Genomic DNA, 15,045 nt, shown 5'->3' with positions numbered 1-15,045 from the left:
AACGATAGACACCGAGAGATCATACGACGCGTTGCTATGCAAATAATACCGAGGAGTTACACATTTAATGGCGTAAGACAGACTTCCTGTGCTTTTGTTTCGGATCGCGCAGATTCTTCCCTTCGTAGCCCATCGATATCCCCACTAGCGTGCATTCATTAGATGTGCCGCCAGTGCTGGCACGTGTATGCTCTTCCGAGAATTCGGCGGAAAGAGTGTGAAGATATCGATGGTACATTGGGCACGTCGGTGTTGCGCTTTGGCGGCGTCGCGCTTTGCATCCGGAGCCGTTGAAAAGTTCCGTGGCCCGTGCCGCCACAGTGCTGGGCAGGTTTTTATTTTGTTTACCTAGTGGATCGGTATGATAGAGTTCGAGACATGTGGAAAGTACGGCTTCCAGGCAAGCAGGGGCTGATTCAGCGCATTAAAATAAGAAGAAAATTTCGTATAAACGTTTTCGAGTAGACGCTTGCTTTGTGTCACAGTACTTTCTTACCTATCTTTAGAGAAATTACTCGAATCGACCAGTTCCAGTTTCTACGGAAACGCGAATGCGTCGCGTCATAGATCGTCCATCTTGTTCGAACAGCTTACACGAATTTGTCGAAAATGTTGATCGTCACATCAACTAACGTTTTATAAGTAAGAGATTTTAAACGTCCCCGTATTTAATAATCGAACGGATTCGGATCCGAAGAGCGTATTGGTCCGGAAATAAGGCCGGCACGATTTATCTATTTTCCAAGAAATCGTTCATCTGTGTAATGTTTAGCATCGCAAAATAAGCTATAAGCGGAACGTATGGTCATATTAGGCATATTATGTTATATAAAATTTTCTTCTTATTTCAGTATTCAGAATCAACCTCTGCCATATTTTCCACGTGTTCTGATTCATCTTGTATAATATATAAGAATGATAATTGCAAATATATTTGTATAATAACTCTATGATAAGCGCTTAATAATACATACAGTGAACTTGTACAGAGTAACGTTTGCTGACTGTCGGAGGCACATTGTTGCTGTCTATGCAAAGACAAGTGCCCATTTCTTGTCGAAGAACTCCAGTCAATTCTAGCGTTTCACCCACATAAGTTTTCAACGCTGAAACATGAAAATATATAGTCGTTATTTTTTAGCTTTGCCTCTATTTGATCTTCATCTTATCTGCTTACGCGCTTAATAATAGAACTAGGTTTGGTCTACGTAAAAAGTAACTTCTTTTTATTAAGACTCATATTTATTAAGATTTAATAAGATACAATTTATTAAGATACATGTAACGAAAGGCAGTAAGTAGTAACATTTTACGTGAATTTGCATGGATCGAATATGCTGATGTGCTTACGAATAAGAGAGTATTGATCGATAATTATTAAAGCCAATTGTTTGTGACATGGGAATAAGCAAAAGTCATTTTTAAGTTTAAAGATCTTTAGTTTAGTATTGAAATGTGTTTAATGTATTTTAGCAAAAGTAGATAAAATAGGAATATTAAAAACATTAAAAACTTAATATCTAGTTCTTGTATTGTCCAAAGTTGTGTTTTGAAGACAAAATTTGACAAAAATGATGCATATACAAATGCTATCTGTGGTCATTAATATATTTTTTCGTTATCGACAGAACATTTTCCCTTGATTTTATTGACATATTGGATTAATCACTTCTTTAAGTTACTCGTTGTTGAAACAACATCAAAATCGTATATTGTTTCATGCTAAAAAATCTACTAAATCCATTGACAGTGAAACGATATTTCGTATACGGTTCTTACAAGAATTATTATTATTTAAGACTTAGGAAAACGTATATACAGTAGCCACGCACACTGTGCGTATTTCTGGCGCGCGTTTCCGTTCAGTGACAGTACTTCGGCGGACTGGATTGCCGAAGCGAAAGGGTTAAAAAAATACGATAAAATCACATGTAGCTCTCTATTTGTCTAGTCGCTTTTGTAGCAATATCACTATGTCCTCTGACATACTTGAGGTTTCTTACAATTCACAAATTAAATGAACAACTGTGCAAGCGAAATCGCTGCTGTAGAATCCCCGCTTCTGTAGAATCAGTCGTATGGATTTCAAAATTTAGTGTGTCGCCGGGATTAGCGTTATCCAAAGTACGCCACAGGAATAGAACATAAAGATATTTCTCAAAATTTGTTATTGCTGGTATGATATTGCTGAAATACAAGGCTGCAGTTTCTTAATGTCGTCAAAACATTCAGTTCTTTTTTGGTCAGTCACTTTTCGCGTGTGTCACGACCGGCATACTTCAAATCCGACGGACTGACGATAGAGATAAAGATGTGGCGGCACTCGGCGACAATGTATATCGCTGAAGTGCCTAATGAACCATCAACATCCCAACGGTCCTTCCATCGAAGGTTCTAGAAGAAAGAGCACGTGGCAACGATCGCGGACGCCTAGCAAATGCATGGACGGTGGGGATGTTGAGGAATGACAAAAGAAAGTAATCGGATCCGATCGAAAGTAAAATCATAAGAGTCAGTCTTAGAAAGTCAGGCCTAGAGTTCGGAAGTAGATTGTAAAGTGTATTGATGTTAGAAAAAAAATAAAGTTTTCTTTTTTTATTTTTTTACCTCAAATTCCTTTTTTATTTTGTTATTTTACGTGACACGTGCTTTGTATTGCTCTGTCGAATTTGAAAGTTTCTATTACGATAGCGGATGGTGCGAAAGACGCAAGTTTCTAGTATTTTAGAGATGTCTGAACGTCAGCTGCGTGATTATGTAACAAAAAATGGAGATATCTATTGAAATATTTTAACACGCAAGAAATTTCATGTTAAGACAATACACGCAAAGTAAATACACACGAATATAATAGTATATCCTTTTCGATGTCATTCGATTTTTGTGTCATTCATTTTTTCCCCGATATATTTGAGCGATTCGAGATAAACAGAATACACTTCTAAACAATTCCTCTCAAAAGTGGCAGGAATTAATATTTTTTCTACTGAAAACAAATAACTCTGGAAATATTGAAAATGTAAAAGAATAGGAAGCTTAAAATCCGTTCACTTGTCGATGTAATGAGCAGAACAATACATATTTGCGATAATAAGAAGAATATCTCTAATGATACTGTAGTATCGGGGAGAAGGGCCCAAGAAACGTCGAGCTAACTACAGACAATGTCGCGAGAGCCGAGGCGCTGTCGGCTCCATCAATGCATTACCGGGTCCTTCAAGTAAATAGCCTTGCCGAAAAGACCTACGTGACCCTGGCTACGAGCGTCTGCAGAACACGTGTGCGGTGGGCCTAGCAAAAGACAATAGAGTGCTACAACGGCCAGAGAGTCAGTGGAGAAGCAGAGTGCGAGTTGAGCGGACACGGAGTGTGAGTCGGCGTGCGACGATATTGTAGTCGGTCCTTTTGTTATTGAATATCACTTATTAAAATACACTAAACTTTGAACTCTACCATCATCACTTGTCCTTACTCTAAGAAACCATCAGTTACTACAATACTTTTAATACATCAAAAGGCAAATACTATAAAAAGATTCGACGCGCTCTTTGAATACAGCTACTATCAAGATGTATAAACATTAGTACACATAATTAGCCTAGATCGTGTCGAAGTAGTAAGTACGTATGTACTTTTGACGAATTTTTAAATTCAAAATTCTTTTGAAATCACGTTTAAAATACAGTTATTCTTAGAATATGATTTAAAATATAATCTTCTTTTTACTTTTTGCGTAATTTATTACGTAAATCATTACTAAAGAAAGTTACTTTCCAGTTGTGTTACAAAGTAATCCACTTTGTACACAGGTATGTAATAAATTGCCAGAAACTTTGATGAGAACGAACTTTTTATTAAAAAAAGTGACATCTTTCATGTATGATTTCCTCTTCAATCTAATATTTGCTTGGTAGTAGTATATCAAATATTTTTGAGCTAAAAGTAAGTAATAAATATTCGGTAGGTTTATATGCGGAATGCATAAATAATTGTTATGAATATTGAAAGTATTACATTTTTCTGTCTAAATCGTTTCGATTCAATTTGGAAAATCTTATTCTGCGTGTGCAATTAATACCAGCAGCATGTCAACTCTAAAGTTTCATATCACGAAAAGAGTTTATGCAAAAGACGAATAAGAGTTAAGTTTGACATCGAGTAAAGAAAACCCAATATGAAATTGATCTAACAGTATTTTTCTAAATTATTTCTAGGTATTGTTCAATTTGTTCTTTTCTCAATATTGTTGGATTTAATTAACGCAGCGTCATATTTACGCTAAAAGCTGCTTGTTAAGCATAATTTTAATATATAATAACATGATCTATAACTCTTTACAATTTATATTTTATCATGGCATATGTTTTAGAATATTCTCCGGCTTCTTGTAATTTTTATTCATACCTATTCCACGTGTATCATGTTCTCTTTATTAACTTGAAACGTTTTACACGCACAGGTGTACGCGAGTACTATCAATTACACGTACATACAGAACTTCCTCAAGCTAATATTATCAACTCTAGAGCTATTAATAAATGTTCATAAAGGGGATACTTCTTCACGACATGTAGTTTAATAGTTTATTAACACATTGACTGCCACGCGTGTTTCCAAAAAAATCTGCGTCAGGCCACGCGTACAGCAGTACCAAGCGTTCTCTGCTAGGTGCTCCTATCGATATTTTAGTAATGCGAATCGCTCAAGTGGTGGTCTCAAGAATGATCTTTCGTTTCGCTTGTTCGCTACATTAAAACCGCTAGCTGTTGTCGAATATAACGAAGGAAAGTGTGGTATAGATTATTCCGATCAAATGGTTTCTTATGCCACCACAATTAGAAAAGGAATCAAATGATACAGAAAACTTGGCATTCAATTCCTTCTGGGAATTTCTGTTGTAAACGCTTTGACGGTTTACAAAATTGCAACAAGGAAAAATATAAATATTGGAATATTGTTATTCTATAAATTTATTATTATTATGTTATTTTTATTTATTATTATATTATTTTTTTATTATTATTATAATATTATATTATTATTATTATTTATTATTATATACTGTTATTTTATAAATTCAGAAAGATAGTTATATTCACTGTATATACTACGTACATATATGTATAAAATATATGATTTTTTCGGAATATCTCTCTACTTTAAACTGTTACTAGCAAAGATACTTTGCAAGTAGCATTCTTATATGTTGGATTACAAGCTATTTCAATTAGCCTTGCAGTGAATATACTGTACAATATTTGTAATTTTAGCGAATGTCGTGATATTGTTCTGTAGGAGTACCAAAACATAGTTATCTTCTATTAGCAAATAAAATTCTATTTTTGATGAAATTTAGTACAAAATATTAAAGTATCCGAGGAACAATTTCTTTTGCCTGCAAAAGTCACTTTGAGCAGGTGAAATCGAATCTTCAAGATTTTGATTAACTTGTGATGATCCGAGATACAGTAAAACTTTGCATCGCTCTATTGAAAAATATTTGTGCGCTAGGAATAAATCTCGAGTAAATAATGAGTTTGCTATTTTAAAGATAAAACGTGTAACAGGCATTACATGTAAGAATATTGGAACAAACAAATGAAAATGAACAATTCCGTGTAACATATTTCGGAGCCATATTGATCTGATATGTCAAACATATACATTGATATTTCGAAAATTAAAAATTATTTTCTAGAGTTGACATGTTGTTTTTCAGGTAAGTAAAATTTTTTTTAATGTATACTATATCTAATTTATTAAGTGTAATTACCAGTTATTTGCCCCACTTTCATAATTTCCTTTGTATATTATATACATTATAATCTAAAACGTATTTGTTCAACGTATTTGTCGTCCAATACCGATGATTTAGTCATAGACCGAATTTCTTTTACCTGTAAGTTCAATATTTTGGCAACTGAGACTAAATTAGAAGGTGTCCGTTTAATTTTTCTTCTACCTTTTCCATAGAAAAATGTCTGAAAGTCCAAAACAGAAAAGAGAGAAATGGTCAGAGGAGAACATGAATGGGGCTTCGAAGCTACTCTTCAAAAATAAAATGGCCCAAAGACAGGTCACTGAAGCTTTCAATGTTTCAAAAACGACGAATGTGAAGTCTGGGCACACGTCGAATGCGCAGATCAAGAAAATATTAAGTATTTTCCATACGATATACATAAAAATCAAATTTGAATAAGAATATGTATACTGACATCTAGAGGACTTTTTAAAACATTATTAACCATTTAGAGCAAAAGCTCAAATAATTAAATAATTGATCGGTACTGGACGACAATTTTTCGTTTCCTACAAATTCCAACATTACTACTCTTGCACATTGTTAATTCGTCAATTCGTATTATTGAATTTCATAAAATTAATTTTCCTACTTTTATCAAGTTCCATTTGTGCTATAAAGTCACTTTGTAAATTTTCATTTTTATCAACTCTAGCACAAGGTACTGTGCGACTCTCCCCTGCATTTTAATTTGTATGTGATTCGAAATCCAAATTATTCGATATTTTTCATACCAAACTACGATAAAGATTCTTAACAACTTCTGCAAGATTACCTATACTAGCATTTATGACGTTCCTGTCTCACAAGATCAATAACCAAGCCTTTTCCTCGATTCTTTTTCTCTGATGAAACGTTAAATAGTTTTCTTCCTTCTTTCTGTCCGGATGAATTTTATCTTTTTCGTAGGTCATTGATATCTGGTCGCTTTTTTAAATTACTTTTTCCGTAGTTTTCATGTCACAATAAAGAGATTAAAAAATGCTGGATCAAAATTCTTAATGCTTTTCTCACCCACTCCGTACTGTTATCTTTCTGTTCATGTTCAAAATAGCGAATAGAGGTACATATAGAGGCGAATACTTCTGTGTTTAGTCTATTGACACCCCCTCCCTCTCGCCCCTTGATGAGGTTGACTCGTGTTAGATTACAATATCAGTTTGCCTAACAATCAGAACTACATGGAATTTTGGGGATATACAGGCTGAGTCTTCAACAGCAAACCACCTGAATAATTCTTTCAATTTTTTGAGACGCAGGGAAATGTTTGAAACAAAAGTTGTTTGGTTTCGAGGAGGCTATTACGCGATGGAAAAAGTTTTTCTCAGATGGACGCGTTTACGAGTTTTAAAGAACACTTTAATAGGCTTCGTTTTTTTTTTTTTAAGTGTAGCCGTGTAGTTTTGAATACCTATTTGTCCCATTGTTGCTCTTTTGAAGACGGATTTAAATATCGCGGTCATTTAAGGTCACTCAAGGTCATAAAACGTAGTAAAATAGTCCAATCGAACGTAATGTTTCAATATTCCGAAACAAAGGAAAATGGATTTACCATTTTCAAGATAAGCGGCCCGTTTATAAAACACCATTAAACTAGGAGACGCAATCAATTGGAGAAATCTTCGTTACTTTGTCGAAATTGCTATGTATAATAATTATTAATTATGAATAACGAAAGAAATCCTTAACCGAAAAATACTTCGTTATTCAGTATTCGTTGTTTAATATAATTATAAAACACCAATCAATAATAACACAGGTACTTCACAGTGAGATATTTGAATTATTCATCTAATATAAAGAATAAGAATTTTGGAACAAAAAATTAAACGGTTAGTACAAACATTCGATAATTGCACGAAAAAGTCCTCTACGTAGTTACACAGCCGTCGTGTCCACTTTGAGAAGGACAGATTTCCCTGAGATCGCGGAAATTTGGCGGTCCATTGCGATCGAGCAGTGTAACATGATCCAATATTATCAGTTATCGTTGAGACAATGTATCCGAGTAATCATTCAAAACTGAAAATTGCCTTATTTTAGGCTTTTTAAAATTAAATTTCCACTAACGCATTTGTAGGATTTCCCCGACTAAAATAAGATCAAACATGATATAATATGAATAATATTTAATTATCAATTATTAAGTAAGCAAATATGTTCCAAATTTTATCGTGTTTGGTGTCATTTTAACCAGTAAAACGCGAGAAACATATTAGCAAAAATTTCATTGATCAAAAATCGCAAATAAGAATCTTTCAACTTATCGCCAGCCTTTAACGAGGCTCTCTTTCTCTTTCATTCGCGTTGTCAATTTTGAGGAATAGAGTCGTTCCTACGTCTCCATAATTGTATCGTTTCAGTCCCGATTTTTTTGCAATTATCGAATGTAATTATTAAAATTGTATACACGACATATTACAAACATTGAATCGAATCTTCTTCTGCAAAACGTTATCGAACACGAAAAAACGAACACGAATAATCGAATCGAAAATTACTAAACGATCGGCTGTTGGATAAGTGTTTACTAAGAATCTGACTAAGTACACTCTCTTAAATGCAAATGACTCATTGAACTTTTTTGATATTAACTTTTTAGTGAACGGCAATCCTCGAATAAAATCTTACTCAAACTGATAACATTAACAAAATAGTTAAAAAATGTCAAAATCGGCGGTATCTCCTTTTTTTGTAAATATTTACCGGCTATTGAATCCATTGATTCTCGATTGCCTTATCTGTTTGCTTGTGTATATCTTTTATATATACATAGATGGACACACAAATAAGTTTCGTCTATGGCGAGATCAATTTAGCCACCTGAGTAACCAGCTATCTTTCGAATCAACAGATACAATACCGATACAATGATACGACATGCGATGTACATACTCGAAACGTTACAGATTGAATCAATGAATTAATGAATTAATGAAGAGTAGCTGCTAATCATTGGTAGGATACACGCTTGTTAAAGATCGAAGATGTCCCTGAATTAATTAGCTTTGAAATTAAAAGGTTAGGTATGTGGGAGATTTTGCGTTTGAGGAAAATTATTCGAAGATAGCAATATGGTTGATGATACGGAAGTGTAGGGGTAATAGGGTGAATGCAACGAGCAATGTATAATAAACAATTGATAATTGGTAATAATGTATAAATAATTCGTAACGATTAAGAATAGAAGCAGATAGTAATATTTAATTAGAACCCATGTTTTTTGTTTCAACTTCCAATTTATGTTCCTTTGATAGCAAAAACTAAAATAGAATTGATTATAATAAATTTTGAATATAGAGATTGAAAATTGAAATGGTTTATCAATTGGGCTGATTTCAAACTAATCTCGTAAAAAAGTTGTAAAGAGGGGAAATATAGCTTTAAGAAATACGCAATTAGTCGAGTGTTTACGGTACGTGCCAATAACAAGACAAGCTTTTGACTTTTGGAGAAGTCGACTGTAACAAAAATATATTATATTATATTATATTATATATTATATTATATGTTATAGCTATAATTTTAGCAGATACTCTTTATCTATTTCGTTTTGCGTGTATTAACGTCCTCATGGTGTATCGTATAGTAATTAATGCATCAGATTATATACATATCGGTGTTTGTAGGTAACACGTTATACAGAGTGGAGAAGCAGCATCAAATTGTCACGATTGCAAAATAAAATGAGTGAACGGCTGGTGAACGAGCAAAATACTCGTACAATAACAAGTGAATGTAAAGGGAGCTCTAAATTCCAAGAAATTCCATTTTATCAGCCGAACAAAATGTATAATCTGATAACATTTTGAGGATAGTAAGTTAGGCAGGCGAAAAAAACAGGTGTTAACGATCAAGTATAACAGATACACAGTAGTAAATATTCAACAATTTTTCAACCGTAATGTATTTATACACAAATCTGCGTACTTTGTATCAAAGTTTCTGTTGAAAATGACAACGTGAGTTCGTGCTCGCCATCCATATGCAGATGCGTTAGTGATAAGAAATAGTAACTAGAGGATGATGCTAGTTACAATCGATAGATTTAATCGATAGGCTTAAGATGCTTTTTTGTTTTTATCCCTAGTTTTTGTAAGCGTGTGCAATAAAGGCTTTTTTTTGGCTCAGAACGGTGTAATTGATTTATCCATTCAATAAAATAATAACTACTCTGATCTTACCTCTGAGTATAGAAATAACAACAGTTTCGATAGATATATTTTTATGTACAGCATGTATAAAAAGTGTCAGGGCGTATAAGTGTCCACTAGCGTGATTTTGGAGGATCGGAGCCTCTGGATCGATTGATTCATGCAAAATTTTGTAAAAATTGACGTTTGCTGGCACCGTATGCTACTTAGCACGAGGATCAAATGGAACTTTACTGGGAAAATATATTTGGATACCATGATGTGCAAGATATTATTCTTGTATATGTAGGATTTGTATACATTTTAATCAATTTACTTTTTTTAATCAATTTAATCCTCATTTTATCAATAAATCCAATTATTTTGCCATCTATCTCTATTACCGACTATCGAATTGTTCGTTGTTCCAAAAATGTGTTGCGCGCAATACTGGGCACTATTAAATAAATTTTCATTTAAATAATTGTTTAAATGTTAAAAGACAGAAATAAATTATTTGCAATTTCAACAAGTTTAAATATATTATTTAAAATAATGAGATTAATTGTTATTTACAAATTTTATTTTCTATTTATTCTAAAAGAAAGCTAATAAAATCAGAATCTTTGTTTGAAAGTCTTTTTTCACGTAGTAGATAATTCTGTAATAATGTGAAATCACGCTGATTGCTCCATTCTGTTTATCACTGGCTATCCCACCTGCTAACGAAAACTTGTTGTTTTCTCGTTAATGTCACATTGCTTACTTTCTACCTGACTGCGAAATATAAACTTGTTGCGAATAATCTCGATGTAAGACCCAATGGAATTTCAACGTCATTTCTCCAGAAAACGGTTCAATTGCGACTCATAGCTTATTTTGAAAAGTTGGCAAGTTGGTCCTCGCGATGAGTAGACGTTTGTAAAACTGTATCATCCAGAGTTGTAGAATTAGGGTGGTCCGGTCAAATAAGTGTATTTTTTATATACTCTGTACATATACAGGCTTTTACAGAATAATTCCATACCGCCAGACAGGATAAGACGTCAAACAAGAAAAAAAAAACATTTTTCTTTTCTTCAGCTTATTTTTGCGCGTAAACTTTTTGTATTTAAAGCTAAAGTTTGAAATAGTTGTCGATACTCTGTCACACTGAACGTATTTCATTGTAAGCTAGCTCAAGCAGAAACAAAGCCTTATACAAGAAAACTTCATCCTCTTCCTTTGACTTACTTTTGCATACAGAAAAATCTGCAGTCTAAGTGTGCTATCCTGAGATTCCTTGATTATATATATCTTTTCTAAATTTTTCGTTTCTGTTAACAAAACTTCCATAAATGATAAAGTGCAGGTATTCCTAAAGGAAAAAAAATGTAAAGAAACTAAAATTAACGCCCAAACACCCAAAATTTCAACATTAACCCGCCATATATATATTGTTAAATATGTAAATTCGCACGTTCGTGGGGAGACGCGATCTCGAGGAAGTGCGCCAACGGGAATCGTAAATTCCCGTTACGATTGACTAATCGACGCCACGAATCGTTCAATCCCTTATTTCTTTTGGGATAATGAGGGTAGTTAACTTGAAGAGAACGCTGCTATTAACAGATTATTATATATGTCGGAGATGAAGGGAAAACCGGAGCCTTCCCTTTGCAATTTTGAGGAAGCCTTCTAATGCTTTAGCCTAGATTTTATCATAACTGTAATTAAGCAATTGTCATTTGTAATTGTTTGACATTTGTGAAAGCGAAAGTGGGTTCGAGGTGACAACTGGTCGCCGAACGTAGCCACGGTCACGGGATAAACGTTTTGCCTGACGAAGGTGTGGATCGATTGTATTGTTCTCCGTAGAAATCACATAGAATTGTACTTTATAGATGCTGATATAATGGGACACACGTTGTATTAGGAATCAATCTCCACACAGAAACAGGTCGTCCCATATAACGTAATAAGTTATAACGTCATCCCATATAACGTAATAAGTTATAACGTCATACCATATAACATAATACGTTATACCGTCATACCATATAATGTATTACGTTATAACGTTATAACGTTATAACGTATTACGTTATAACGTCATCCCATAAAACGTAATACGTTATAACGTCATACCATTTAACCTAAAACGTTATAACTGTATACCATATGATGTATTACGATATAACGTCATCCCATATAACGTAATACTTTATAACGTCATACCATATAACGTATTACGTTATAAAGTTATAGCATATAACGTTATACGTTATAACGTCATAGCATACAACGTATTACGTTATAACGTTATAAAATATAACGTAATACGTTATAACGTCATCCCATATAACGTAATACGTTATAACGTCATACCATATAACGTAATACGTTATAAAGTTATATCATGTAAAGTAATACGTTATAACGTTATACCATATATCGTTACATATGTCACTACCGGCATACTTCAAATCCGACGGACTGACGATAGAGATAAAGCACTCGGCGACAATGTATATCGCTGAAGTGCTTAATGAACCATCAACATCCCAACGGTCCTTCCACCGAAGGTTCTAGAAGAAAGAGCACGTGGCAACGATCGCGGACGCCTAGCAAATGCATGGACGGTGGGGATGTTGAGGGATGACAAAAGAAAGTAATCGGATCCGATCGAAAGTAAAATCATAAGAGTCAGTCTTAGAAAGTCACGCCTAGAGTTCGGAAGTAGATTGTAAAGTGTATTGATGTTAGAAAAAAAACAAAGTTTTCTTTTTTTATTTTTTACCTCAAATTCCTTTTTTATTTTGTTATTTTACGTGACACATACATCGACACTCTGTGTTACCACAGATTTTATACGAAATAGTGAAATTGGAAATTGAATACTGTATTCAGAGTTAAAATATAATGCTATATGGAAATGAAATAGCACTTCAAAGACTTGATAGATTTCGTTAATAAAATAAAGCAAAATAAATCTTTAATTCACTCACTACGAATTTATGGTATTGATTAAAATCAATGAATGTAGAGTTACTTCCGATTAAGGGTACAACTGTTATAAATTAAGAGCATAATTACATTGAATTAATGGGAAAATGTTGTTATAAATTATTGGTATAACTGTTAAGAATTAATGATGTAATTTTTAGATTAATGGCGTAAATGTTATAAGTTAATGGCTTAGAAGGTATAAATGAATAGCTTAAATTTTTTTTAGATTAATGGCTTAAATGTTATAAATTAATGGCTTAGAAGGTATAAATGAATAGCTTAAATGTTATAAATTAATAGTTTAAATGTATAAAATAACAGTTTAAATGTTGTACATTATTGGCTTAGATGTTGAAAATTAATAGCTTAAATGTTATAAATTAATGGCTTAAATGTTATAAATTAATAGTTCAAATGTTATAAATTAATGGCTTAAATGTATAAAATAATAGTTCAAATATTGTAAATTAATGGCTAAGATGTTGTAAATTAATAGCCTAAATGTTATAAATTAATAACTTAAATGTATAGAATAACAGTTCAAATGTTGTAAATTAATGGCTTAGATGTTGTAAATTAATAACTTAAATGTTATAAATTAATAGCACAAATGTTGTTGAGAATTGTGGATCTTTGAAGTCGAAATAATGTTATAAGAACACTAAATTTATACTGAGGATTAATTTTAAAATAGTAATATATTTATTTCATGGACGATTTCTTATATATTCATCGATACACACTTGCACGCGTCTCAGCACTTTCTTCTATACCCGACTGTTAACCGACTGAACAGTTTACATTCATCTGTTTTCGAGACGCCGCGCACACACATACATCCACACGCTGATATTCACATACAAGTATCTCTACTACACATTTAACCCAGTCCAACACAGAAAATTATACATATCTCAACAAATGTTATAAATTAATAGTTTAGACGTTATAAATTAATTGCTTATATGTTATATATTAATGGCTTAAATGTTATAAATTAATAGCTTAAATATTATAAATTAATTTCTCAAGTATTGTAAATTAATGGCTTAGACGTTATAAATTACTAGTTACAATGTTGTTATTTGATATTTTTTTTTATTTACCTTATATTTAAATTCTTCTTGGATGTTCACTGTCCGGAATTTCAGGCACGAAAGAGCTCGCGCGCGACTTCCGCGTTCCTTATATATCTTGACAAGGTGTCGAGATGTCAATCAAACGTTAACGATCTCTTGACATAGCAAAGGACGGGTTTTCCATTATAACAAAATCAAATTGAACAATTTCTTAATTTTTATCGTAAATTGGCGCCTTCGACGATTTAATACGCTATCCATTTTTATCATTTTAATAGTTTCTACAAACTAAGACTAAATTCACACCTCCTTGATACTAGTTTTCGACTATCAATTAGTTTGAACAAAAAGGGAAAAGAGCCTAACGGCAGTCGATGACGTTACTGTGAGATATGTTATGGTATTTAAATAATCAGCCAGATAAAATTCATATTAATCATTATATTATATTATCGATATTCGTTCATTTACTCGTGCTAATTACAAAATAAAATGTTCTCTTTTCTTGAATAACACCTACATCACCGTCTGCGATATTTCTTATTTAATGCTTATTTAAAAGTCAGGTACCTTTTTAATTCCTCTCAAGTTAAACGAGTAAATTTACTCGTTATAGTTGTAACATAAAATGGCTATTTTCTTCAATACCACTTGCATCGCTGTACGTGATACAAATATTAATTATGTATCGAATAATATGTACCAATTGGCTGTAATCGCGGTTAGGTATTTCTTCGTTTGATCTATCAAGAGATCTATTAGGCTATTAGCGAAAGACTTATTGATTCCTCAAAGATGTATCTTAACTTAAATCTTAAAGATTAACTAAATGATTATATTTGATTAGTATTGGACAGTGTCTATCATATTCAGCCATCTTCTTTTATAATTGATACTGCTCGGATCAATTATTTTATAATAAATTGCAGATTATGCCACGGTATATTATAAGATATTTGTCTATAGCTCTTTTTTCTAATTCATTGATTTTATTATTAGTCTCGTTGGTTTTTCCTGTGAGTATCTGCTGTACGTACATTGGAAA

General features: G+C 32.7%; 1 long non-coding RNA gene across 1 annotated transcript; it reads right to left on the bottom strand.

Annotated features, from left to right (window-relative positions):
* Positions 1–971: 971 nt before the first annotated feature.
* LOC117216022 lies at positions 972–14,204 on the bottom strand. The gene is made up of 2 exons (XR_004489279.1): positions 14,028–14,204; positions 972–1,106 (listed from the first exon to the last, which is right to left on the bottom strand). It is a non-coding gene; the product is annotated as an uncharacterized LOC117216022 (long non-coding RNA).
* Positions 14,205–15,045: the final 841 nt, after the last annotated feature.

The sequence above is a fragment of the Bombus bifarius genome, unplaced genomic scaffold (genome assembly GCF_011952205.1).
Source record: "Bombus bifarius isolate JDL3187 unplaced genomic scaffold, Bbif_JDL3187 scf7180000010045_frag, whole genome shotgun sequence".
Classification (NCBI taxonomy): domain Eukaryota; kingdom Metazoa; phylum Arthropoda; class Insecta; order Hymenoptera; family Apidae; genus Bombus; species Bombus bifarius.
The sequence above is the reverse complement of the archived record's forward strand: the minus strand, read 5'-3'. Positions and strand labels throughout refer to the sequence as shown.